Source organism: Muntiacus reevesi, chromosome 6 (genome assembly GCF_963930625.1).
Source record: "Muntiacus reevesi chromosome 6, mMunRee1.1, whole genome shotgun sequence".
In the NCBI taxonomy this organism is placed as follows: Eukaryota; Metazoa; Chordata; class Mammalia; order Artiodactyla; family Cervidae; genus Muntiacus; species Muntiacus reevesi.
In genome coordinates, this window is record NC_089254.1 from 3,701,033 (window position 1) to 3,728,560 (window position 27,528).

A 27,528-nucleotide genomic window follows, 5' to 3' on the forward strand; every position below is an offset into this window, starting at 1 on the left:
TTGTTGGAAGAGGGTGTTTGCTATGACCAGTGTCTTTTCTTGCTAAAACTCTGTTAGCCTTTGCCCTGCTTCATTTTGTAAACCAAGGCCAAACTTGCCTGTTCCTCCAGATATTTCTAAATTTCTACTTTTGCATTCCAGTCCCTTATGATGAAAAAGACATCTTTTTTTGGTGTTTGTTCTAGAAGGACTTATACGTCTTCACAGAACTGTTCAACTTCAGCTTCTTCAGTAGTAGTGGTTAGGCCATAGACTTGAATTATTGTGATATTGAAAAACTCATATGATCACATATTCAGTCTTCAGAAGTTGCTCAGTTGCTCAGTCTGACTCCTTGCGATCCCATGGTAGCCCACCAGGATACTCTGTCCATGGGATTCACGAGACAAGAATACTGGAGTGTGTTGCTATTTCCTAAACCAGGGGATCTTCCCAACTCAGGGAATGAAGCTGGGACTCTTGTGTCTCCTACATTGTCAGGCAAATTCTTTACCACTGAGCAACTCTTTAGAATGCTTTATTTCACAAAGCCTATGAAATTGTATATTGTTTTCAGTTTCCATGACAGAATACTCTGCATTATGGTTTTGCTTATATCAATATATGTGTGTATGCAATATATACTCCTTGATATTAACCAACAGTTAAGTATTAAACTCTAAGCCTCAGAGAATTGCTTGAACAACATAGAGTCATTTCCACTTTCATTCTTGTCTGTATTTTATCTTATTCAAACATCAAGACACAGAAATATCTAAAAATGATACTCTTTGGAGGGGTTGTTTGTTTTGGTGAGTTTGGAGTGAGTATTTTTACTGAATATGGGCTTAGCACAGAGAAATACATAAGAATCATACATCCATATAAAATGTGTGTTTGTGTTGGGAATGCTATTTGGGATGTTGTCTACAACATCACAATTTGCCTTTTGTAGGAGGACTCAAGAGAGTAACTTCCCTTCAAATTTCTGTGCTCCTTTCCTGAGAAAATGGTTTGTTCTTCTCTTGAGGATATATTTTATTTGCTTCTCTGAGCAGTTATTTTAGACCTTATGATATTCCCCATCTTATTATCCTTTACCATGGACTTCTCTCAATATTTAGACCTCAATATACTTGAGATATTTCTATAACTTTTCCAAAAAATGACATGCAGATGAAAGAATATAATGCAGTACCACCTTCAATACACTGTTGGAATAAGTAGGTCTCAGAGAGATTAATGAACACATTTTTAAAATCAGTATTGAGCTTCCATGATTAACTCAACCTAGATTCTGAAATTTAGCATCTGATTCTTCTGCTTAGAAAACTGGAAATGAGTCACTACAATGCTAACAAAAAAAGAAATCTGGATAAGCTACAAAATTGTAACATATTCTGAAGCTACCTGACAGATGAGGTTATAGGGAAACTAAGGAGTCCAAGGCCGGAAAGGTAGGCCCTAATATGGAGAGATAGGATGTGCAGACTGGAAAACCTGGCCAAAGCACAGAAGTAAGGAGTGGCTACCATATGTGTGGGTGAAAATAAATCAGCTAAAATTCTAATGACTGTTTGCTAGCAGGGAAGGAAAGGGATGTTGGGAAGCTGAGACACAGGGAAATTAATACTTGAGGTCTCTTTCCCATGGACCTCCACATAATGTACAGAGAGTTAAGGGAAAGAGCTGGGTCCAGACAGTATCTCCCTATGTGGGACAGATGTGCAAGAAGCAGCCAGGTTAGCAGGAAAGCATGAAGCCCACACCCTCTCTCCAACTGTCTTCTATCACATAAATCAATCAAATTCAGAATTAGCAATCAAACTGGAGGTCATTATTCCTCACAGTAAGGAAAAAAAAATTTTGAACAAGTTGAAAAATATCAACTCTCTTAGAATTATCAGAGAATTGAAGTTATAGGTCAAATAGCTGCCCTAAATGTTGGAAACATAGATGGATAGAAAACCAAGGATTATCATGATCAGACATTGACTGTGTGTAACTATAGGAACACCAAAAGTGTGATCCATGAATTGCTAGAGATTCTATGTGGAAGAGATTGAGATAAAAACAACAAACAATCAAAGTTTATGTGAGCTATCTAGATGTCCCTCAGCAGGCAAATGAATGAAAAATGGTGGTATATCCATATAAAAGAATATTGTCAGTAATGAAAAGAAATGAGCTATCAATCCATGAAAACATAGATGGAACTTAAAAAAGCATATTGCTAAGAAAAAGAAGTTAATATGAAAAACTACTGTATGATTCCAACTATATGATATGCTAGAAAAATAAAAAACTAAAGAGCAATAAAATATCAATGGTTTCCCAGGATATGGGGAAAAGGAGAAAAGGCTGAAATCAAAGGGTATTGAAGGCAGGTGGTATAGAGTAAGACAACCATTCTGATACTGTGATGATAGATACAGATCATTATGCATTTATCAAAGCTCACAGAGAATGGTCACCAACCTTGGTTCAGATGGTAAAGAATCTGCCTGCAATGCAGGAGACCCAGGTTCGATTCTTGGGCTGGGAAGATCCCCTGGAGAAGGGAATAGCAACCCATTCCAGTATTCCTGCCTGAATCCCATGAATAGAGTAGCCTGGCAGGATACAGTCAATGGGGTTGCAAAGAGTCGGACATGACTGAGTGACTAAACACACTTCAACAGAGAATGGAACTTGAAGAGTGAAGTCTGATGGACTTTAGCTAATAATATGTATCAACAGTCATCTGTCTTTTTCCAATAGTCATGTATGGATGTGAGAGTTGGACTATAAAGAAAGCTGAGCACTGAAGAATTGATGCTTTTGAACTGTGGTATTGGAGAAGACTCTTGAGAGCCCCTTGGACTGCAAGGAGATCCAACCAGTCCACCCTAAAGGAGATCAGTCCTGGGTGTTCACTGGAAGGACTGATGCTGAAGCTGAAAATCCAATACTTTGGCCACCTGATGTGAAGAGCTGACTCATTGGAAAAGACCCTGATGCTGGGAAAGATTGAGGGCAGGAGGATAAAGGGACGACAGAGGATGAGATGGCTGGATGGCATCACCGACTCAATGGACATGAGTTTGGGTAAACTCCGGGAGTTGGCGATGGACAGGGAGGCCTGGTGTGCTGCGGTTCATGGGGTCGCAACGAGTCGGACATGACTGAGTGACTGAAATCAGCTGAACTGAGTCATCTGTCTATTGTAATAAATGTAACAGAAACTGCAAGATGTAAAAAAATGAGAAAACTATGGAGATGGGTGAGGTTGAGGGTATATGGAAACTCTGCTTTCTGCTCAATTTTTCTGTAAATTTAAAGTCACTCTAAAAAGCAAAGGCTATTAATTAAAATTTTAAAAAGAACCTCAAACTACTGCTGGGAGCAACACAGTAGAGATAACCTCATTCTTGAGTATAGACACACATACTGAAGGGAAATATAAAAGGTGAGGCTAGAAAACAAACAGAAAATTTCTCTGGACGCTCATCTCACTCTCATCACAAAATGCTGCTAAAAAGATATGGCACCTACAGTGCTTACATTGTCAGTTAATCTGTGACAAAGCAGCCAAGAATATAGAACGGGGGAAGCACAGTGTGGGGAAGGTTGAACATTTACATGCTAAAGAATCAAACTGGACTATTTTCACACTCCACATAAAAATAAACTCAAAATGGAGCAAAGATTTAAATGCAAAACTAAAAGCATAAAACTTCTGGAAGACACTGGAGGCAATATTCTCAGCAGTATTCCCTTAAACATCAGTCTTTGCAGGATTTGTTTTGGAATTTACCATATAAACATAAGCTTATTTCTAGGCTCTCTGTCCTATTCCACTAAGGTATGTGTCTGATTTGTATCACTACCATATTGTTTTGATTACCATAGGTTTGTAGTGCAGTTTAAAGTCAAGGAGTGTGATACCACCAAGTTTCTTCTTCCTTGAGATTGCTTTGGCAACTTAGGGTCTTTTTGTTTCCACACAATTTGGAGAAATGTATCTGACTCCTCAGGCAAGGGAAGCAAAAGAAAAGTAAACAAAATGGACAAACTAAAAGGATTTTGCACAGTGAAGTAAGCTATCAACAAAATGAAAATGCTGCTTACAGAATGGGAGAAGTTATTTGCAAATGGTATATTAAACAAGGGGTTGATATTCAAAACAAACAAAGAGCTCATACAACTCAGCATCAAAAAGCAAATAACCTGATTAAAACACAAATGAAGGATGTTGCTTTAAAGAAGGACTACAGTCTGTATGCCCAGAAGTGGTTTTGTTGGGTCATATGGCAGTTCTATTTCCAGTTTTTTAAGAAATCTCCACACTGTTTTCCATAGTGGCTGTACTAGTTTGCATTCTCACCAACAGTGTAAGAGGGTTCCCTTTTCTCCACACCCTCTCCAGCATTTATTGCTTGTAGACTTTTGGACAGCAGCCATCCTGACTGGCGTGTAATGGTATCTCATTGTGGTTTGATTTGCATTTCTCTGATAATGAGTGATGTTGAACATCTTTTCATGTGTTTGTTAGCCATCTGTATGTCTTCTTTGGAGAAATGTCTGTTTAGTTCTTTGGCCTTTTTTTTGATTGGGTCATTTATTTTTCTGGAATTGAGCTTCAGGAGTTGCTTGTATATTTTTTAGATTAATCCTTTGTCTGTTTCCTCATTTGCTATTATTTTCTCCCAATCTGAGGGCTGTCTTTTCACCTTACTTATAGTTTCTTTTGCTGTGCAAAAGCTTTTAAGTTTCATTAGGTTCCATTTATTTATTTTTGCTTTTATTTCCAATATTCTGGGAGGTGGGTCATAGAAGATCTTGCTGTGATTTATGTCGGAGAGTGTTTTGCCTATGTTCTCCTCTAGGAGTTTTATAGTTTCTGGTCTTACATTTAGATCTTTAATCCATTTTGAGTTTATTTTTGTGTATGGTGTTAGAAAGTGTTCTAGTTTCATTCTTTTACAAGTGGTTGACCAGTTTTCCCAGCACCACTTGTTAAAGAGGTTGTCTTTTTTCCATTGTATATCCTTGCCTCCTTTGTCAAAGATAAGGTGTCCATAAGTTTGTGGATTTATCTCTGGGCTTTCTATTCAGATCTGAAAGAGACACATGCACCCCAATGTTCATCGCAGCACTGTTTATAATAGCCAGGACATGGAAGCAACCTAGATGCCCATCAGCAGACGAATGGATAAGGAAGCTGTGGTACATATACACCATGGAATATTACTCAGCCGTTAAAAAGAATTCATTTGAATCAGTTCTAATGAGATGGATGAAACTGGAGCCCATTATACAGAGTGAAGTAAGCCAGAAAGATAAAGATCATTACAGTATACTAACACATATATATGGAATTTAGAAAGATGGTAATGATAACCCTATATGCAAAACAGAAAAAGAGACACAGAAGTACAGAACAGACTTTTGAACTCTGTGGGAGAAGGTGAGGGTGGGATGTTTCGAAAGAACAGCATGTATATTATCTATGGTGAAACAGATCACTAGCCCAGGTGGGATGCATGAGTCAAGTGCTCGGGCCTGGTGCACTGGGAAGACCCAGAGGAGTCGGGTGGAGAGGGAGGTGGGAGGAGGGATCGGGATGGGAAATACATGTAACTCTATGGCTGATTCATATCAATGTATGACAAAACCCACTGGAAAAAAAAATTTTTTTTAATTTAAAAAATAAAAAAAAATAAGGACTACAGATGGTCAACAGGCACATGAAAAGATCTTTGACATCACTAATCGCCATGAAAATACAAATCAAAACCACAAAAGATACTACCTCACACCTGTTTGAATGGCCATCATCAAAAAGACAGCAAATAATAAGCATTGGTGAGGATGTCATGCACTGTTAGTCAGAATGCATATTGTGCAACGACTTGGAAAATAGTATGGAGGCCTCTCAAAACACTAAAAGTGGAACGGCCGTGTGCTCTAGCAACTTCACCTTCCTCCTCAGTATACACACACACAAACTGGAATATAATCTAGCCATAAAAAATTAAATCTTGAAATTAGTGACAGCATGGATAGATATAAAGTGTATTATACCAAATGAAATGTCAGACAGAGAAAGAAAAATGCTGTATAATTTTACTCAGTTGCAAAATCCAAGAAAATAAAAGAAAGAAAGAAATAAAAGAGAGAGAAAAGGAAATGGAAACAGTTTCATAGATAACATAGAAAAAACATACGTATTTGTCAGAGGACAGTGGGTGGGGACTTGGGTGAAGGGGTAAAAGTATAAATACAAACTGCCAGAGAGAAAATAAATAATCCATGGGGTTGTAATATACAGCATAAGGTCTATGGTCTATAATATTGTAATAACTGTGTGGTGACAGATGTTTACTACACTTATCATGCAAATATCACCTCACTATTTTCTAAATACTAATGTATTTAGCTATATTTCAATAACTTTTAAAAATTTAAAAAGTAAATTGATAAAATCTCATAAAAACTAAAGAAAAGAAAATAAGAAAATTAATTGTATGATAACACTAGGACAATTTGAGAGGAAGCAATTGGAAGTAACATTATAAATTTCTTATACTAGAGATGAAGCAATATAATAATTTGAATGTGAATAATAATATATCAAAATTTTATATTGTAAACTCTATGGCAATACTGAAGATGTTAGAAAAATGGTGTAGCTAATTAGCCATAGTGGAGGAAAAATGGATCACAAAATCAAATATTCAATAATCTAAAAGCAAAAAGAAAAAGAAAAGAACAGAACATAAACAAAACAAAATATAAAAAATACTAGCAAAATGGTAGACTTGAATTTAACCATACCTATAAATACTTTAAATGTAAATAGTATAAACACATTGATTAAATGATAGAATTTTAATACAGAGTTAAAAAGCAAGACCAAATTATATATAATAACAATACATTTTCTTTAAATTTGTAGATATAATGTTACAAATTTTAAAAGATAAACCAAAAAAAAAAAAAAAAAAAAAGACACCTTATTTTAACACTAAGCAAAAAATGCTGAAGTGCCTGGACATCAAAGCAAGGAATGTACCAGGGATAAAAATGAGAAATAAAACCTGAGAAAGGGACACATTTCTCAAGAAAATAATCCTGTGTACCACGTAATAGCAGAATTTCAAACACAAGAAGCAAAAACTGTAGAACCGAAAAGATCACAGGTGCATCCATTATGAAAACCAGTGATCTCAACACTCTCCTTAGTCATCAGCAGAGCAGGCAGCTAGAGTTACTATGAACAGAGGAAACCTAACACCATACTTCAACGCTCCACTCAACAACAGCAGACTAATATTTTTTTTAGGGAATGTTCACCAATACAGACCACAGCTAAACCTTTAAACATTGTAAAGCTCTGTCTCCACACATAGTGTATTTTTCAACCACAATAAAATAAAACTTGAAATCAGTAACAGAAAAGGCATCTGAAAAACAGGCAAATATTTGTTAAACAACATACCTCTAAGTAGCCCTTATATTTACAAAAAAAGCCAGTACACAGACATGTATAATACATTTACTCCTAATACTCAAACACTGAGAGAAATGCCCAATGAACCATTAGACCATCAAGCTTGTAGATCAGCACAAATACTATTTAGCAATAAATAACCAGTTACTGAGCAACACAGTAAGAAGAATGCAATAACAAGAATGGGTCTTAACATATTGTAATAAAGGAAAAGAATGCAGAGCCAAAAAGGTGCACAGTTCATAGATCCATTCACATTCTGTTTTGGAAAAGGCAATCAGTTCAGTTCAGTTCTGTCGTTCAGTTGACTCTTTGCAACCCCAAGGACTGCAACACACCAGGCTTCCCTGTCCATCACCAACTCCCAGAGCTTGCTCAAACCCATGTCCTTCGAGTCGGTGATGCCATCCAACCATCTCATCCTCTGTCATCCCCTTCTCCTCCTGCCTTCAATCTTTCCCAGCATCTGGGTATTTTCCAAAGAGTCAGTTCTTCAACTCAGGTGGCCAAAGTATTGGAGCTTCAGCTTCAGCATCAGTCCTTCCAATGAACATTCAGGACTGAGTTCCTTTAGGATTGACTGGTTTGATATCCCTGCAGTCCAAGGGACTCTCAAGAGTCTCTCCTTTGCCCTTGGACATGGGGTACCTTTTTTTGGTGGGATCCAATATTATCCTGTCAATGGTTGTTCAGTAGTGAGTTGCAATTTTGGAGTTCTTGCCGAAGAAGATGGAAAAGACAATAAAAGGGGATCAGAAAACAGGTAAATAGCCACCAGTGACAGGGGTTGGGAAGAGTAGCTGTTTGTAATGGAAGAAAGGGAACATTTTAAGGTAAAGGTTTGAAATGTGTACCTTGATTACTCTAGTACTTACTATGAATCTGCCTGCAATGCTAGAAACCAGGGGTCAGTCCCTAGGTTGGGAAGATTCCCTGGAGAAAGGAATGACTACTTTCTCCAGTTTTCTTGCCTGGAGAATTCCATGGACTGAGGAGCCTAGCAGGCTATATACCCATTAATTAAAGGATTATGAACACGACAAATGAGTGTCGTATATAGAGCATTTTGTATTCAAAGAGAATAATCTTAGAATCTAGCCTATTTACGTTGCAGTTTTAGCATATAAAAAGGAATTTAACTGGAGCCCGAATTCTTTTAAAAATAGAAATTTATATAAGATCTTTATCCCATCTGTTTTGTTTCTTTGTTCCTTGGAGGTCTTTGGGATGTAAATGTACTCTTAACTCTTTCTCTTTTAACTTCCTAATGTAATAACCAGCTGCTAGAGACTTCAGGATCAGTTTCTGAGCCTGTGATCTCAGCCTGCATCTCAGCTTCCCTGGTGGCTCAGATGGTAAAGAGTCTGCCTGCATTGCGGGAGATCTGGGTTCAATCCCTGGGTCAGGAAGATCCCCTAGAGAGGGAAATGGCAACCCAATCCAATATTCTTGCCTGGAAAATCCCATGGAAAGAGGAGCCTGGCAGGCTGCAGTCTATGGGGTTGCGAAGAGTTGGACGTGACAGAACGACTTTAGTCACTACAACACTATTTGCCAACATTCATAGCACAGGGCATTTAGAATGTGAATTCATGTGAAGCAGGAAACTATGCATGGGTTAATGTATGCAAAGTATATCGCAAGACACCTAACATTTAAAAAAATGGAATCTCTTTCAGTCTGCCTTACCACGGAATAAGCTAAGCCTTTGTACCTGGGAAACAAAATATAACTTCTGTGGGTGATGGCGTGGGAGAAGTCTAGTTCTGCCCACCTTTGAAAGCAGGACTAGTTAGACAGGAAAGATTAGAAGCATTATCAGCTATTATACCATAGGTCTAATGGCAAAACTAAACTGATAGATAAAACCAATTTATTCTAAGGAAACACTGTTTCTTTGCAATGAAAAGAGTTAGCTGGAAAAGATAGCTTTGAATTTTTCATTGTTCTTGTAGCAAGAGTTAAATATTTACTTAGAAAAAAAAAATCCAAACTGTGAGAAGTATGTTATTTTCCAAAGATACTTAAGATTTTCAGTCTTAAGAGTGTATCAGCAATGCATTTCAGTTGCTTTCACGGAAGCCGCAGTCTATTTTTGATGACTCTGGAACTTCATATGGCTAAATATTTTAAATTATATTATTGCAATGTGTATTTTGTAAGGACATGCATTGAAATCTGTTAAAAATTAAAAGAATCTTCTAAGGTGTATTTGGTTTTATTTGGCATCTTGTGTCTAAGCCTAATGAGGGCAAATTTATATAAAGTTCATGAGTCAGTGACCAAAGCATCAACATGAAGTACTTTATTTTCTGATATAAATTATTTGAAGATGCCAATAGTCTAAATTTAATGTAATTTTAAGTTCATTGATGGGTCATTTTGTCAGTTAACTGTTTTATGAAAAATATTAGAGCAATAAATTTCACTTCTCTTCTAGTAAATGCATCCAGATTCAAGCAAAATAAGGTCCTCACACTACAAACAAGTGTGCACTTAAAGTTCATTATGTAGGCTCAGCAGTAGAAATGTCAGGGATCCTAGAAAAGAGTATATAGTACCAAAGGAACATTGTTTAGTCAAGTTATTACTTGTCTTATAAACCTCAGAACATAAATGTGTAGCTCCTCCATATAGCTTTATTTAAACTATTTTTTTAATTTGAAGTTTAGTTAATTTACAATGTATTGTTAATTTCAAACGTACAGCAGCAAAGTAATTCAGTTATAGTTACATACATATATTGTTTTTTCTGATTCTTTCCCTTTATTTATTATTACAAAATGTTGAATATATTTCCCTGTGCTATACAGTAGGTCCTTGATTATTTTATATATAGTAGCACATGTGTGTTAAGTCACTTCAATCATGTTCAACTCTTGTGACCCTATGAACCATAGCCCACCAGGCTCCTCTGTCCATGAGATTCTCTAGGCAAATATAGCAGAGTGGATTGCCACACCCTCATCCAGGGGATCTTCCTAACCCAGGGATTAAGCCCCTGTCTCTCGCATCTTCTGCTTTGGCAAGCGGTTTCTTTATCACTAGTAACACCTGGGAAGCCCATATGCAGTAGTATGCATCTGTTAATCCCAGACTCCTAAGTTAGCCCTTAACCCTTTTGGTAACCATGTTCATTTTTCTATGTCTGTAATATATTTCTATTTTGCTTATAAATTTGTTTATATGACTTTTTTTAGATTCCATGTATAAGTGGTATCATGTGATATTTGTCTGACTTACTTCACTTAGTATGATGATCTCTAGGTCCATGCTGCTTCAAATTGCATTATTTCATTCTTTTTATGACTGAGTAATATTCTGCTTTATATATGTACTACATCTTCTCTATCCATTCCTCTGTTGATGGATATTTAGGTTCCTTCCAAATCTTGACTATTGTAAATAGTACTGTTATGAACAGTGAGCTGCAAATATGCTTTTGAATTAGAGTTTTCTCCAGATATATGTCCAGAAGTGGAATTCCTGGGACATTAGGTAGCTCTATTTTTAGTTTTTTAAGAAACCTCCATACCGTTCTCCATAGTGGCTGCAACAACTCACATTCCCACCAACAGTGTAAGAGGGCTCCCTTTTATACACATCTTTTCCAGGCTTTATTATGTATAGGCTTTTTTAAACAGTGCCATTCTGACTCTTGTGAGGTAATACCTCATTGTGGCTTTGTTTTGCTTTTATCTAGTAAATAGAAATATTGACCATCTTTTCATTTTTTTTAAGATTATTTTTTTTTCATTTATTTTTATTAGTTGGAGGCTAATTACTTTACAATATTGTAGTGGTTTTTGGATAAGAAAGCTATGGTACATATACACAATGGAATATTACTAAGCCATTAAGAAGAATACTTTTGAATCAGTTCTAATGAGATGGATAAAACTGGAGCCCATTATACAGAGTGAAGTAAGCCAAAAAGATAAACACCAATACAATATACTAACGAATATATATGGAATTTAGAAAGATGGTAATGATAACCCGATATGCAAGATTGACCATCTTTTCAATGCCTGTCAGCCATTCTGCATGTCTTCTCTGAGAAATGTTTGATTAGCTCTTCTGCCTATTTTTTAATAAAGGACTTGTCTACTAAGGCAAGGCTATGCCAAATAAAGATAGTGTCTACTTTCAATTATTCCATTTATGTAAGCTATCCCTTAGTACTCATCCAAAATGAATAAATAGTATGCATATTAAAGATAAATCTTTACAAGTCATCTGTTATATCAAAATATTAAAGTGTATCTGTATAAGGTTATGCTCAAAATCCTTCAAGCTAGGCTTCAGCAATGTGTGAACTGAGAAATTCCGGATGTACAAGCTAGGTTTAGAAAAAGCAGAGGAGGCAGAGATCAAATTGCCAAATTTTTTGGAACATAGAGAGTAAGGTGATTTCAGGAAAAAACATTTACTTCTGCTTCACTGACTACACTAAAGCCTTTGACTGTGTGAATCACAGCAAACTGGAAAATTTAAAAGATGTGGGAATACCTGACCACCTTATCTGTCTCCTGAGAAACCTGTTTGCAGATAGAAAAGCAACAATTAGAACCTTACATGGAAGAAATCACTGGTTCAAAATTGGGAAAGAAGTACATCAAGGCAAAATATTGTTACCCTGCATATTTAGCATCCATGCAGTGTACATCATGCAAAATGTCAGGCTGGATGAATCAAAAGCTGGAATCAAGATTGCCAGAGGAAATAACAACAACCTCAGACATGCCGATCATACCAGTCTAATAGAAAGTATAAAAAGGAATTAAAAGTGAAGTTGAAAAGTAAGTAAAGAGTTTCTTGATGAGGTTGAAAGAATAAAGTGAAAAACACTGATTTAAAACTCAACATTCAAAAATCTAAGATCATGGGATCCAATCCCATCACATCAAGGCATATAGATGGAGAAAAAGTGGCAACAGTGACAGATTTTATTTTCTTGAGCTCCAGAATCACTGTGGATGGTGACTACAGCCATGAAATTTTTTTTTAAAAAGTGTTTGCTCCTTGGAAGAAAAGCTGTGACGAACCTAGACAGCATAGTAAAAAGCAAAGGCATCACTTTGCCAACAAAGGTCTGTCTAGTCAAAGGTATGACTAGTCATGTATGGATGTGAGAGTTGAGTGCCAAAGAATTGATGCATTCAAATTGTGGTGTTGGAAAAGACTCTTGAGAGTCCCTTGGGCTCCAAGGAGAAGAAACGAGTCAATTCTAAAAGAAATTAGTCCTGAATATTCACTGGAACAACTAATGCTAAATCTGAAACTCCAATACTTTGGCTACCTGATGCAAAGTGCAGGCTCATTATAAAAGCCCCTGATGCTGGGAAAGATTGAAGGCAAAAGGAGAATGGAGCGGCAGAGAATGAATGGGTTAGACAGCATGACCGACTCAGTGAACATGAATCTGAGCAAACTCTGGGAGATATGAAGGACAGGGAAGCCTAAAGTGCTGCAGTCCACGCAACTGAATAACAACTATCTTATCCAGTTTATATTCTATTTCATATAATTTATTTTCCATCACTAGAAATATTTTGAAGTTATTGCAAATTCTGGACTCCAGAAAAAAATTATCAGGCCTGCAAACAATGTGGATCAGTCAAAAGACTGGGAAACAACAGATGTAATGACACTAGCAAACTAGGATGCAAATCATGTTATAAATATCTTCTATGTGTTAAGGTAAAAGAAACCATAACCATGGTAAGATTCTGTTTCAAAATGTATTTATAGCAATATAGTCACTGCAGCTTTCTTATGATTAGTGTGGCTTATATTTTTTCCATTTTAAAATATTAAACCATCTTTGTCTTTATAATAAAAATATGTTTTTGTAGTTTTCATCCAGTCTGACATTATCTCCAATGTATTTTGAGTGGTTAGTTTTTATACATATAATGTAGTCATATGTGTTTATTTGGATTTAAATGTATCATTTTCCTGGTTTTCAATTTGAGATATGTATATATATTATATACATACATAATATATATATACAATTTTCTTGGTTTCTTTGGATGGGTTGACATTTATGTTACTCTATTTTAAAAGCACTTTAGCCACCTTCTCCTTCTCAATGTATTATTGTATACATATTATTTGTTCTTAACTTTTGATACCTTTTCATGAATTAGTGTTATAACATTTCATATATAATGTAAAAACCAAAAACAAGTGACTATTTAACCCTCACTAAGTTTTTGCACAGTTGTTGTTACACATATTATATCTAGATATATTAAAACTTCATAATGCATGTGTGCTAAGTCAATTTAGTCATGTCCAACTCTTTGTGACCCTAAGGACTTTAGCCCACCAAGCTCCTCTGTCCAAGGGATTCTCCAGGCAAGAATACTGGAGTGGGTAGCCATGCCCTCTTCCAGGGCAAACTTCATAATATACAGCTATTAATTTTGTCTATATATAGAAAAATATTTTGACTATACATAGAAAAATCCTAGTTGAATAGTCCTTTTCCTTACTTCACTCAGTTTTTTGACCTGCATTGTTTTCAGCAAGAATTAATGAATTTTAAATTACTATTCCCTTGTGTTATTGTCTTGTTTTATTGTAGTGATCCATGGTGTGGTTTTGGAGGCCTTCTCTAGATTGGAATTTATTAAGGATCTTGGATCTGTGTGTGTGCTTCCCTAATTTAGAAGAAATATCACCTAATACATATTCAATTTTTTTCCTAGCTTATCATTTATAAACCCTAGTTTATCATTTACCTCTTCTTCTGGGTCTCAAGTTGTCCATATGATATTGTTCTCAGGTTGTCAAGATTTTATCCATTTTTTCACTAGTTTTTTCTCATCTTCACACCCTCAAATGTTTTTATCTGCAGTTACTAATATACTTTTAGGCCCACTAAGTGATTTTTTCCCACATATTCTAATTTCTAGTTAGAGAATTTCAATTTTGTTACAAGATTTTCTAACTTCCTTCTGATATCATACTCCTCACTTATTTTATTTGCCTTTTACTTTACTTCCATAAGTAGGAATATAGTATATACTTTAAAATAATTGTCAATTTCAATATCGCTATCATTTCTCAGTGGTAAAGAATTCTCCTGCCAATGTGGGAGATGTGGGTTTAGTCCCTGTTTCAGGAAGATCCCCTGGCAGAGGAAATGGCAACCCACTCCAGTGTTCTTGTCTGGAGAATTCTATGGACAGAGGAGCCTGGTGGGCTACAGTCCCATGGAGTTGCAGAAGGGTCTTAGCAACTGAACAACATCATTGCTGGGTCTGCTTATATGCTATTTCCCTGCTATATAAAGTATTAGACCCAGTCTTGCGTATAGTGTTTTAAAGAAAAGAGATTTGTGTTTTATGCCCTTAAAAGATGTTGTTATTCTTTTCCTAGAAGTCAGTTAATTTCCATTGACCATTTTGATACTTGTTTTTAAGCCTCGACAGATAAAGTCTACAAGAGTTTGACTTGGAACTCCTCTGATACCCAGGTGTTATGAGAATCCAATCCCCACACCTCTGTTCTCTGCAGTTTTCCATCTTTGGTATTTCTGTTCCTCTTACAGTTACCAGAGGCTGTTCTCTTCCAGGTCATGGGACATCCCTTCTCATGGGCTGCTAAGTGTGCAGCCAGGGACTTTGCGGTAAGTCTATGTAATTCTGAGCCACCCGCCTCCAAGTGTTAGTCACTCAGTCATGTCCAACTGTTTGTGACCCCATGGATTATAGCCTGTCATGGGATTTTCCAGGCAAGAATACTGGAGTAGTGGGTGGCCATTTCCTTCTCCAGGGAATCTTCTCAACCTAGGCACTGAACACAGATCTCCCACATTATAGATATATTCTTTACTGTCTGACCCCCAGGGAAGACTCAGTTCAGTTCAGTTCAATTCAGTCTCTCAGTTGTGTCCGACTTTTTGCAACCCCATGAATCGCAGCACGCCAGGCCTCCCTGTCCATCACCAACTCCAGGAGTTTATTCAAACTCATGTCCATCAAGTCGGGAAGACTCAGAGGCCTGCACAAAAGCCAGCAACTCAATGTCCCAGAGCTCACTTCTCCACCCCCTCACTTCTACAAGACTGTTTATTCTGTTAAGCATATCCTTCCTGCCCTTCATTCTGAAATGTACTTCTAGCCAAAAAGCCACTTTGATATGTTGCCTGTTTCCTATTCTCAGAGATCACATTCTCATCTAACCTCTGAAAAGACTTGCTTCATATCCTCCCCAGGTGCATGTTTTCTGAAGGCAGAATGGCTAGTCTCATGGTAGATACTTCATTATGACTAGAATCAGGTACAGAATTTATCAGTTTTTTTAATCAGTATTAATTATGACAGATTGTAAAAGAAAAGTGTAAAGGTATGATTCCTTATTAGTCTCTGGAGAAACTAATGCTCTATTACTATTATTTCTATCTAAAACAATGGAATTCACTATTGATGTCAAAGTTTCAGAATTTCTTTTAAGGTATGTCTTATTATAAAGCCAATTCCATTAATAGATGTAGGACTATTAAGTAATTAAGAAATAATTACAAGAGCCCTGAAAATAAAGTTTCTGTAAAAGAAAAGTGTTTGATTTAGACTTCCACAAATCCTAATATCCACAGCTTCAAAGGACTTTATATTGTGAAGCAAATGCTCTATTCTCAGAGAGGCTATCATTTATGTGTGGGAACAAAGGAATTTAGACAAGCAAGGACTATAAAAGTATAACACCCACATATCCTTTCTAAAAAAAGTTACTTGAAATATTTCAGCAGCTTGAGAGATGAATGAACCTTTCAAATCAGTGTTTTTATAAAAAGAAGATAAAAAATGAACACTGGAGAAAATTTAACAAAATTGGGCAAGAGGGGAAAACTATATATAAGCTAGTTTTAAGGGCAAAATATAAAGTAACATGATAGAATTAAAAGCATACATATCTTCATTTATTATTTACACAATGATGGCACATGGATCAAAGGTTTATTCTCCTATGGGACCAAAAACAATGTGATACTGAAAGAGTTGAATGTAAGAGATGGGCAATGACTTCCAGTTACAAATGATACAAATTCAACTCCTATCAACTTGAAAGACCCCATGTTAACTTACTTCACTGGGATGTGGACTGGTTTTAGGCATGGCTAATGCAATAGTTCAAAATGATGCTTGAGACAGCATGTCCTCACCTTTCTCCATTCTGGGGCTCTGTGCATCTCTGTGTGTGTGTGAAGTCACTCAGTCGTGTCCGACTCTGCGACCCCATGGACTGTAGCCTACCAAGCTCCTCCTTCCATGGGATTTTCCAGGCAAGAGTACTGGAGTGGGCTGCCATTTTCATCTCCAGAGGATCATCCCCACCCAGGGATCGAACCTGGGTCTCCTGCATTGTAGGCAGATGCTTTACCATCTGAGCCACCAGGGAAGTCTGTGTATCTCTAACCAATCATCTCCAGGATTCCCGGTGGCTCCATGGAGCCAGAGTTGTTTAGGCTTGATTCATGATCCCACCTGGAATCCTGGAGATGGTGCAGAAAGCTTAAATCACATTGTGTGTCTTCCTTCTAAGAAAGAACTATATCCATAAGATTGAGGGAAAGAGCTCTAAATCAATAAAATAACAAAACCAGAACAGAAGACAAGATAAATTAACAAAACTTTGACAATAGTTGTTTATATTTAACTCATTTCTGTGTGTGTATAATCTATATTGTGAATGATAATCACATACTTTTAATATTAATTATGAATTGTAGTTTTTTATTACAATGAGGAGAAGAGAGGACTCCTCTAAAATAAAGTGCCTTGAAAACTATAACCAGAGATGAACACTTTTATAATTTAAGTGAATTTATCCCAGAAAAAACATATTTCAAAATATTGTTGCACTGTTATCTTTAATGACTTCCTAGCATTTCATTTTGCACATGGAATTCAAAGTTCTGTCTAATAAAGAACATTGAGATATTTCAATTTAAATATGCAGGTGTGTATGTTTGTGCATGTATGTAGGGAGAGAGAAAGTTCTTTACACGCTTAAATTTAGGTGTAAAACCATATCGAACACAGAGCATGTCAAAGATTATCCTAAAGCTTCTGATATGTTTAGCATATTTGAATTTTCATTCAATCCAAATAAATTTAGTACTAATAACAAAAATATTGTGAAATATGGAGATTTTCTTTCTCATATTGAGTGTCATTTTTTTATGGACAATTACGATTAGTCCGGGAGGAAGGATGAGCTGGGTGCTGAGTGGTTAAGTTGGGCTGTGGTGTCGACTTAGAGCAGGCAAATAGCAGGGAAAAAGGCTGGAATGATGGCTTTAAGTTTAAGGCAGCATCCATTCATGGTGGATCAGGAAAGCTGGGTTGAAGGCACTGAGTTTCTATTTTACTCAGTGAAGACAAAAAGAGATGAATAATATTCCCAAGTCTCTTCTCTAGGCAGTGAATTGATTGGAAAAGGTAAAATACTGTATGGAGACAAAGAGTAGAATCTTTTGTTATTTAAGTTCAGTGCCACTGCTTTCCAGATTTTCTTTGCAGGGAATACTTCAATGCCCTGTTTCTTTCAGGTCTGTACAATTAATTCTGGTATGTTCAGCCCAATACGAAAGGTAAAAATGTCTGTAAATGCAGCTTATGTTCTAAATCTCTCAACTTCAGGTACAAATAGCTTTCTTTTACGGCTCTCTGGATGTGTATCTCTTAGTGCCATATATCCTCTTGATCTTGCAAATACACTGGAGGCTTTATATTACTTCCAAGTAAATTATAACTAAATAGTATAGACTAGCGCTATACCTTGAAGCTATAATTCTTTATTAAATGACTCTGTATAACGACATTAACTTAAATGTACTATAAATTTAAGCTGTTTCTTTTCTGTTGGGCTTGTAGCAGGATTACTGTAAACAATTTCTACATAGGCCTTGAGCTGATTTATACTGTGTGTTGTTTATGCATTGTGCTCCCTCTGTATGTTACGTTCTCTTTCCAAGCCTGGGTTCACTATGGGAAGCAAATAAAACATAAGAAAGTTCTTTCAGATGTTAACCAATAACAACTATTTTTTTCCTTTGCCTCTCAAGACATCAGTTCACTTTATGATTCAGTTAATTTAAAAATATATGTCTGAGAATTGAAGAAATAGCTACAGCCACTAAGAATGCTTAGAACCATCATTCCTATTCCTTTTTGTTTGCTACTAAGATTTATTAGAAAAATCATTTTTCCTCTATTTTAAAATTATCTTTAAACTTAGTTTGAGCATTTTGTATCAAGAAACAATGTAATAAATATTAAAGAAACTGAATGGGAAAGATGAGAAACAATGATAAATATGCTTAAATACTTATCACAATAAACCCTATACTTGAATAATTTTTGAAGGAGTAAGAGCCACAAACAGAGCCTACCGTCCCTTCAAGGACAAAGCATGTATCCTAAACGAGAGCTGATTCTGCCCATCCCACAGAAGTGATGAGGTGGGGTCACAAGTAAACAACATCTGCTTATTGAAAGAGGCCAAAATAAAGCTATCAATAAATAATGAAAAGGTCCAAGGGAGTAGATCCAGAAGCAATAGATAAAAGTTTCTAAATGAATAGTTTTGTAGTTTAGATTCCACACATAAGTGATATATGATATCTATGAAATAGAAACAAACTCACAAAGAACAGACTTGTGGCTGCCAACAAAAGTGCTAAGGATGGGTTGGAGTAGGAGTTTGAAGTTAGCATATAGAAACTATTATATTTAGGATGGATAAACAACAAGGTCCTACTGTATAGCATAGAGAATTATATTCAATACCCTGTGATAAATCATAATGGAAAAGAATATATATGTATATATTCTTATATAAAAAAGTGAAGTGTTAGTCACTCAGTCATTTCTGTCTCTTTGCTACCTCACAGATTTTAACCTGCCAAGCTACACTGTCCATGGGATTCTCTAGGCCAGAATACTGGAATGGGTTGCCAATTTTCTTTTCCTGGGGATCTTCCTGACCCAGGGATTGGGTCTGGGTTTCCAACATTGCAGGCAGATTCTTTACCATCTTAGCCACCAGGGAAGCCCTATATTCTTTTACATGTGAACAACTTTGCTCTACACCAGAAACTAGCATAGCATGGTAAACCAACTATATTTCAAACATTCATTTAAAAATTATTTAATTGAAATAATTTTAAATGAGTAATTTCCCTCAAAATATGAAGTTTGAAAATAAGAACTATTTAATCCTGAAATGGTTTTGTAGGAACCAAGTTAATTTCCTTCCACTTTGAAGTGTTCAAGGATGTAGTCACACATTGTAGAAAGGATTTCTGATATGTAAGGAAACAAAAGGCTGCCTTTTATGCAACCGAACCTGTACTGAAGGGTAGTGAAACAACTTTACCTTAAAGATGTGGTTTGATTCACTATATGTCTTTTTTTTGTTTTCAGAATTCAATTTTTATTTTTTTATATATTTTTTAAATTTTTTTATTAGTTGGAGGCTAATTACTTCTATGATGAAACAGATCACCAGCCCAGGTGAGATGCATGATTCACTATATGTCTTTAACTGAATGTTAGTTAAATGCCTACTGTGTTCTTAATTGAAGGCTGCAAACTCCATATAATTCTGTAGTTCACTCACCCACTGCTGGTCAAATTCATTTTGTCTTTCTACAGCCTTTACAAGACTCCATGAAGCTCCCCATACCCAACACTTGCCTTTGCTTCATCAGTAGAAGACCTTGTCAACTAACTCATTAGGAACATTGAAACACGTGTGTGACCCACATGAATCTGTTTCATATGAGAGGTGGTGATGATGACTCAGTCTTTATTATTGGCATTATTTAATGTTGGTGTCATTTTGTTTGCTGTTATTAATGATAGTTTATTTCTTAATATTTTACATATGTGTAGAAATGCATGCATAAGGAATCTTGCTTCAAAAACAAGGACCTCCTTTGGAGACTAAGTTGTATCCCCAGAACTTACTGGTTCCCTTCCTTCTTTGGCTTACTATGATGAGGAGGTAAATTTGCAATACTGGTAAAGTAGATTTCTCTTCTTGGATCAATAGTTTAGAAGAACTGGCCATCTTTTTCAGGAAATTGCTTGGAAGCATGGATAAAGGAAGTAATAAAGCAAGACTTTGCCAGAGGGGCTCAATATTCCATCCAACGACACTAAATTAGTAGATGGATGGAAAGATGATCAGAGGTCCAAGTGTGCCTCTGATCACTCTAACAAATACAAGGAAAAATGTGGTACCTATTAGTACTATAACAGCAAGGTGGACTTGTCCTGGTAATCAAATGTCCACATCAAGCATGCATTATGTTAGGTTTATTTTTTTAAAAAGAGAGAGAGAACAATTACAATTATATACAGTAATAAACTGTATTTATATTTTTATATATAAATAGAAATAAAGACAATAAAAAACTCAATGAAAAATAGATATTTCCCAAAGAAAGGCAATGCCAAAGAATACCAAAACTACTGCACAAATGCACTCATTTCACATGCTAACAAGTAATGCTCAAAATTATCTAAGCCAGGCTTCAACAATATGTGAAACGTGAACTTCCAGATGTTCAAGCTGGTTTTAGAAAACGCAGAATAACCAGAGATCAAATTGTCAACATCCGTTGGATCATTGAAAAAGCAAGAGTTCCAGAAAAACATCTATTTCTGCTTTATTAACTATGCCAAAGCCTTTGACTGTGTGGATCACCACAAACTTTGGAAAATTCTGAAAGAGATGGAAATAACAGACCACCTGGCCTGCCTCTTGAGAAACCTATAAACAGGTCAGGAAGCAGCAGTTAGAACTAGACATGGAACAACAGACTGGTTCCAAATTGGGAAAGGAGTATGTCAAGGCTACATATTGTCACCCTGCTTATTTAATTTATATGCAGAGTTCATCATGAGAAACGCTGGGCTGGAAGAAGCATAAGCTGGGATCAAGATTGCTGGGAGAAATATCAGTAACCTCAGATATGCAAATGGCACCACCCTTATAGCAGAAAGTGAAGAAGAACTAAAGAGCCTCTTGATCAAAGTGAAAGAGGAGAATGAAAAACTTGGTTTAAAGCTCAACATTCAGAAAACTAAGATCATGGCATCCAGTCCCATCACTTCATGGCAAATAGATGGGGAAACAGTGGCAGGCTTTATTTTGGGGGGCTCCGAAATCACTGCAGATGGTGACTGTAGCCATGAAATTAAAAGACTCTTGCTCCTCAGAAGAAAAGTTATTACCAAACAAGACAGCATATTAAAAAGCAGAGACATTACTTTGCCAACAGAGGTCCATCTAGTCAAGGCAATGGTTTTTCCAGTGGTCATGTACGGATGTGAGAGTTGGACTATAAAGAAAGCTGAGTGTGGAAGAATTGATGTTTTGGAACTGTGGTGTTGGAGAAGATGCTTGAGAGTCCCTTGGACTGCATGGAGATCCAACCAGTCCATCCTAAAGGAGATCAGTCCTGGGTGTTCATTGGAAGGATTGATGTTGAAGCTGAAGCTCTAATACTATAACCACCTGATGCAAAGAACTGACTCATTTGAAGAGACCCTGATGCTGGGAAAGATTGAAGGTGGGAGGAGAAGGGGACCACAGAGGATGAGATTGTTGGATGGCATCACCGACTCAATGGACCTGAGTTTGACTAACCTCTAGGAGTTGGTGTTGGACAGATAGGCCTGGTGTACTGCAGTCCGTGGGGTCACAAAGAGTCGGACACAACTGAGTGACTGAACTGAGCTGAACTGAAAAATAGATGTTAAAACATAAATCATGATACAAATTGGCAAAGGTAAGATTAATATTTGAGTCAATTAAAATTAATAGTTTACATTTCTCAAAAATATACAAGCAACTCCTGAAGCTCAATTCCAGAAAAATAAACGACCCAATCAAAAAATGGGCCAAAGAACTAAACAGACATTTCTCCAAAGAAGACATACAGATGGCTAACAAACACATGAAAAGATTGTCAACATCACTCATCATCAGAGAAATGCAAATCAAAACCACAATGAGGTACCATTACACGCCAGTCAGGATGGCTGCTATCCAAAAGTCTACAAGCAATAAATGCTGGAGAGGGTGTGGAGAAAAGGGAACCCTCTTACACTGTTGGTGGGAATGCAAACTAGTACAGCCACTATGGAAAACAGTGTGGAGATTTCTTAAAAAACTGGAAATAGAACTGCCATATGACCCAGCAATAGCACTTCTGGGCATACACACTGAGGAATCCAGATCTGAAAGAGACATGTGCACCCCAATGTTCATCGCAGCACTGTTTATAATAGCCAGGACATGGAAGCAACCCAGATGCCCATCAGCAGATGAATGGATAAGGAAGCTGTGGTACATATACACCATGGAATATTACTCAGCCATTAAAAAGAATTCATTTGAATCAGTTCTAATGAGATGGACGAAACTGGAGCCCATTATACAGAGTGAAGTAAGCCAGAAAGATAAAGAACATTACAGTATACTAACACATATATACGGAATTTAGATAGATGGTGGCGATAACCCTATATGCAAAACAGAAAAAGAGACACAGAAGTACAGAACAGACTTTTGAACTCTGGGGGAGAACGTGAGGGTGGGATGTTTTGAAAGAACAGCATGTATATTATCTATGGTGAAACAGATCACCAGCCCAGGTGGGATGCATGAGTCAAGTGCTCGGGCCTGGTGCACTGGGAGGACCCTGAGGAGTCGGGTGGAGAGGGAGGTGGGAGGGGGGATTGGGATGGGGAATACGTGTAACTATATGGCTGATTCATGTCAATGTATGACAAAACCCACTGAAATGTTGTGAAGTGATTGGCCTCCAACTAATAAAATAATATTTAAAAAAAAATAAATAAAATAAAATTAATAGTTTACATTTCTCTATGAAAAGGCAAAGGAAGATTCAGTAAATGAAAAAGCAGTAGAAGATATTAGAAAATATATATAATTGGATAACAAAGTAGACAGATTAATCTGTAATAACTTATGCTGAAATAAATTTTAGATTAATTGCAAAGTTGAATGTTCTTAAATAACTAAGGAAATAATGTACTTTGTCAATTCTATCATATATATATATATATATGTCAACATTTTAGTTTCATTAAAAGAGTGATGCACATTACAATAATAGCATGTCATAGTTTTATTTCATAAGAGTGCACAACATAATTGTGTATCTTACAGCCAAGATGTCTTGATTTTGATGGAGAGTGATAAATATGTGCTATGTATGCTCAGTCGTGTCCAACTCCTTGCAACACCATGGACTGTAACTCACTAGGCTCCTCTGTATAAAATTCAGTAATTACTTATCTGATCATGAGTTGGAGAAGAAGTTCTAAGCAATCTGGAAATTATTCAAAAATCATAGAGAAAACTTCTGTTGATAAACAACACTAATAAATGATGGTGTTAAAGTACAATAAACTGGAAATTTTTGGAAAATCAATGATGTATAATAATAGGTTATACAATTTTTTTCATTGTACATAATTTCATACATAGAAATTAGAAAGCTAGAATAAATAATTCCAGTATACTCTTCACAAATATTCTTCAAATGCTAACATTTTCCTATATTTTCTTTAGCTTTGTGTCCTTCCATGGCAAGGTAAATATAAACATTATGCATCTGCATATACTTTGAAAATAAATGACAGAGATCCTGTTCTTCAATCAACAGGATATTCTCACATAATCACAGCACAATTTAAAAAAGAAAATTAACATTGATACAACACTATTGCTAATGGATAACCACTATCAAAATTTTAATAAGTACTTCAAAAATTTTCTTTATAAAAATAAACTTTCAGATTTTGAGTTACATTGAGTTATTGTGGTCTTCTTGTTTTCTTTAATCTGGAATTGTGTTTAATTTTGCTTTCTTTAGTGACTTTGAGTTTTTGATAAGTATAGGAAAACTCATTTCTAAAATGCCCATCAATTTTAATTTGTCTTCTTTATCCTCACAGTTGAATAGATTTTATTCATATTTGTCAGAAATACCGTAGAAATTGTATAATGATCTTCTCATTGCCTCATACCAGAAGTCACAGAATATCAATTTGTTTCAATACAGATTTTATAAACCACTTGATTAGATCCATGTCTGCCATATTTCTCCACAATAAGACTCTATTTTCCTTTTATAATAAATAAGTACGTATGTGTAGATACTCTGGGAGAAGGAAGGCAATCCACTCCAGTATTCTTGCCTGGATAATCCCATGGACAAGAGCCTGTCAGGCTACAGTCCATGGGGTCACAAACGTGTTGAACATGATTTGATGACTAAATAACATAGATACTCTGATAACATGTAAAAGCCCTATTATTCATCACACACTCTCTCTCTAGTTTTAGCGTCTACTCATGTGCCTTGCATAAAACAATTATTACTGCAATGGTTACCATGTTATCGTTCCCTAATTCTATCCTTCTTTCTATAAGTATTAGTTGGCATTTTACTGTAAGAAAAAGCTCCCTATCATTTACTTATGTAAATATAAATTTGTGGATTCTTATTTTATTTCACAGGTAATAATCAATTAGTATAATTTATTTTGTCATGCAGATTGTCTCAGGATAATCTGATGGGAGTCTCTTAAATCCAGCTCTGGGGTGTGTGTGTGAGTGTGTGTGTGTGTGTGTGTCTTGTCCTTAAGCATCTCCTTACGTTGTGGCACAGAGATGTTGCAGGTTCATTTGTCATTTCTCTGGCTCAGCTATGGCCCCAGCCTTTTTCTCCAACGAACCCTGGTTCTTTTTAGTGAATATGTGCAATGTATTTCCTTATTATTACTATGGCATCATTCCCCTAGCCTTTCTCAAAGAACAGAGCTGATAGATAGATGGATAGATAGATAGATAGACAGATACATAGATCACATATCTTGATAGAGAGGTAATTGAATCAGATACATAACATGTAGATATAGGTAATAACACTCAATATGTATTTATCTCTTTACCTATATATCTACAGTGAGACTGAGTGGTTATACACATACAACTATTGATCTATGTAATTATATCTATATGTAATTATATCTATATGTAATTATATCTGTATATATATATAAACATGTAAATATATATTATCCAGTATTCCATCTAAATAAAGCTATAATTTCACATCTGTGCCTTTGATTTCAACTTAATGCTGCAGAATTCATTTCATATTTATAATTTTCCTATCTGACAGTGAGAAATCTAGTTCCCATTAGCCACAATATGTTTATTTATATGTTCAGTCCTAGAGTGTACAAAAAGGCACTTCAGAATGGCTAACCTATATATCTGCAAGAAAAAAATAGCCAGCAGTCATTACCATTTTTCTGCTTGTTTGTTTTAGCTTGAGGGTATAGAGTCAAAGTACTCTGCAAATATTACTTGAGTTTGTACTTGCTTCTCCACCCAGTGTTGCATTGTTATTAATTTTTAAAAGCATTAAGTATGTTTGTTTCTATTTCAGATTGGACCTTTTTCCCCATCTTTGTTGAGAGTGTGAAACACACAGCTGTGGGGGGGGGGTATGTGTACAAAATATGAAACATTAATAGAGCTCCAAATGCCAACAAGCTAAGAAGTTATAGTCAGAGAAGTGACCCTCTCGATTCTTTTTATGTCCTTCCCAGGGCATCACTTTCCTTCCCATTCTTACCAATGAATGTAAGTACTACCAATTATTAAAAATAAAGTAATCACCTGTTGAGGGACATTAGGTTGTCTCCATGGCTTGGCTATTGTAGCCAGTGCTGTAATGAGCACTGGGGTACATGCTTCTTTTTCAGTTGTGATTTCCTTGGGGTATATTCCCAGTACTGGGATTGCTGGGTCATATGGTAGCTTTGTTATTAGTTTTTGAAGGAATTTCCATACTGCTCTCCATAGTGACTGTATTAATTTGCATTCCCACCAATAGTGCAAGAGGGTTCCCTTTTCTCCACACTCTTTCCAGCATTTATTGTTTGTAGACATTTTAATGATTGCCATTCTGACTGGTGTAAGATGATACCTCATAGTTTTGGTTTGCATTTCTCTAATAATGAGCAATGTTGAGAATTTTTTCATGTGTTTATTAGCCATCTGTATGTCTTCTTTGGAGAAATGTCTGTTTAGGTCTTTTGCCCAACTTTTGATTGGGTTGTTTGTTTTTCTGGTACTGAGTTGCATGAACTGCTTGTATGTTTTGGAGATAAAGAAGTTGAAGTACATACACTCAATGGAATATTATTCAGCTATTAAAAGGAATGCACTTGTGTCAGTTCTAATGAGGTGGATGAACCTGGAGCCTAGTATACAAAATGAAATCGGTCAGAATAAGAAAAACTAACATTGTATATTAATGCATAAACATGGAATCTAGAATGATGATACTGACGAACCTATTTGCAGGGTAGCAATGGAGATGGAGACATAGAGACAGACTTGTGAGCACAGTGGGGAAGGAGAGGGTGGGACGAATGAAGAGAGCAGCATGGATACACATACATTATCATCTGTAAGATAGATGGCCACAGCAATTTGCTCAAACCAGTGCCCTGTCACAATTTAGAGAGGTGGGATAGGGTCAGAGGTGGGCGGGAGGGGATATATGTATACCTATGCTGATTCACGTTGCAGTATGGCAGAAACCAATGGATTTTGTAAAGCAATTATCCTTCAGTTGAAATAAATAACTTTAAAAAATAAACTAAAACAGCTATAGTTGACATAGAGACTATATATCATAAAATTCATATGTAACATTGGAAATAATACCTTTGTTTTATGTCTCCAGAAGCACAGTTCGAGTTAAGGACACATGGGCAAGCTAGTTATTGAGGATGTATCCCCAGAAGGCATTGCAGAAACAAGGGGAGAAGAGAAAGAAGCCCAGCAGGTGTGGGATTTCAGGTAGACTGACATTCTGTGTATTTGGGAATCAACAGAGCCAGTTGACAAGGGGTGGCTCTCTGATGGTGGTGGACTCTATCAATTAGAAGTTAAAAATGCAGAAAATGGAGGAG

At 36.2% G+C, this 27,528-nt stretch overlaps 1 non-coding gene and 1 pseudogene across 1 annotated transcript; one reads left to right on the forward strand and one right to left on the reverse strand.

Annotated features, from left to right (window-relative positions):
- Positions 1–27,528, forward strand: part of LOC136171079 (ataxin-3-like) — a 77,767-nt pseudogene that overhangs the window by 43,183 nt on the left and 7,056 nt on the right.
- TRNAC-ACA (transfer RNA cysteine (anticodon ACA)) lies at positions 16,817–16,888 on the reverse strand. Its single transcript has one exon. It is a non-coding gene; the product is annotated as a tRNA-Cys (tRNA).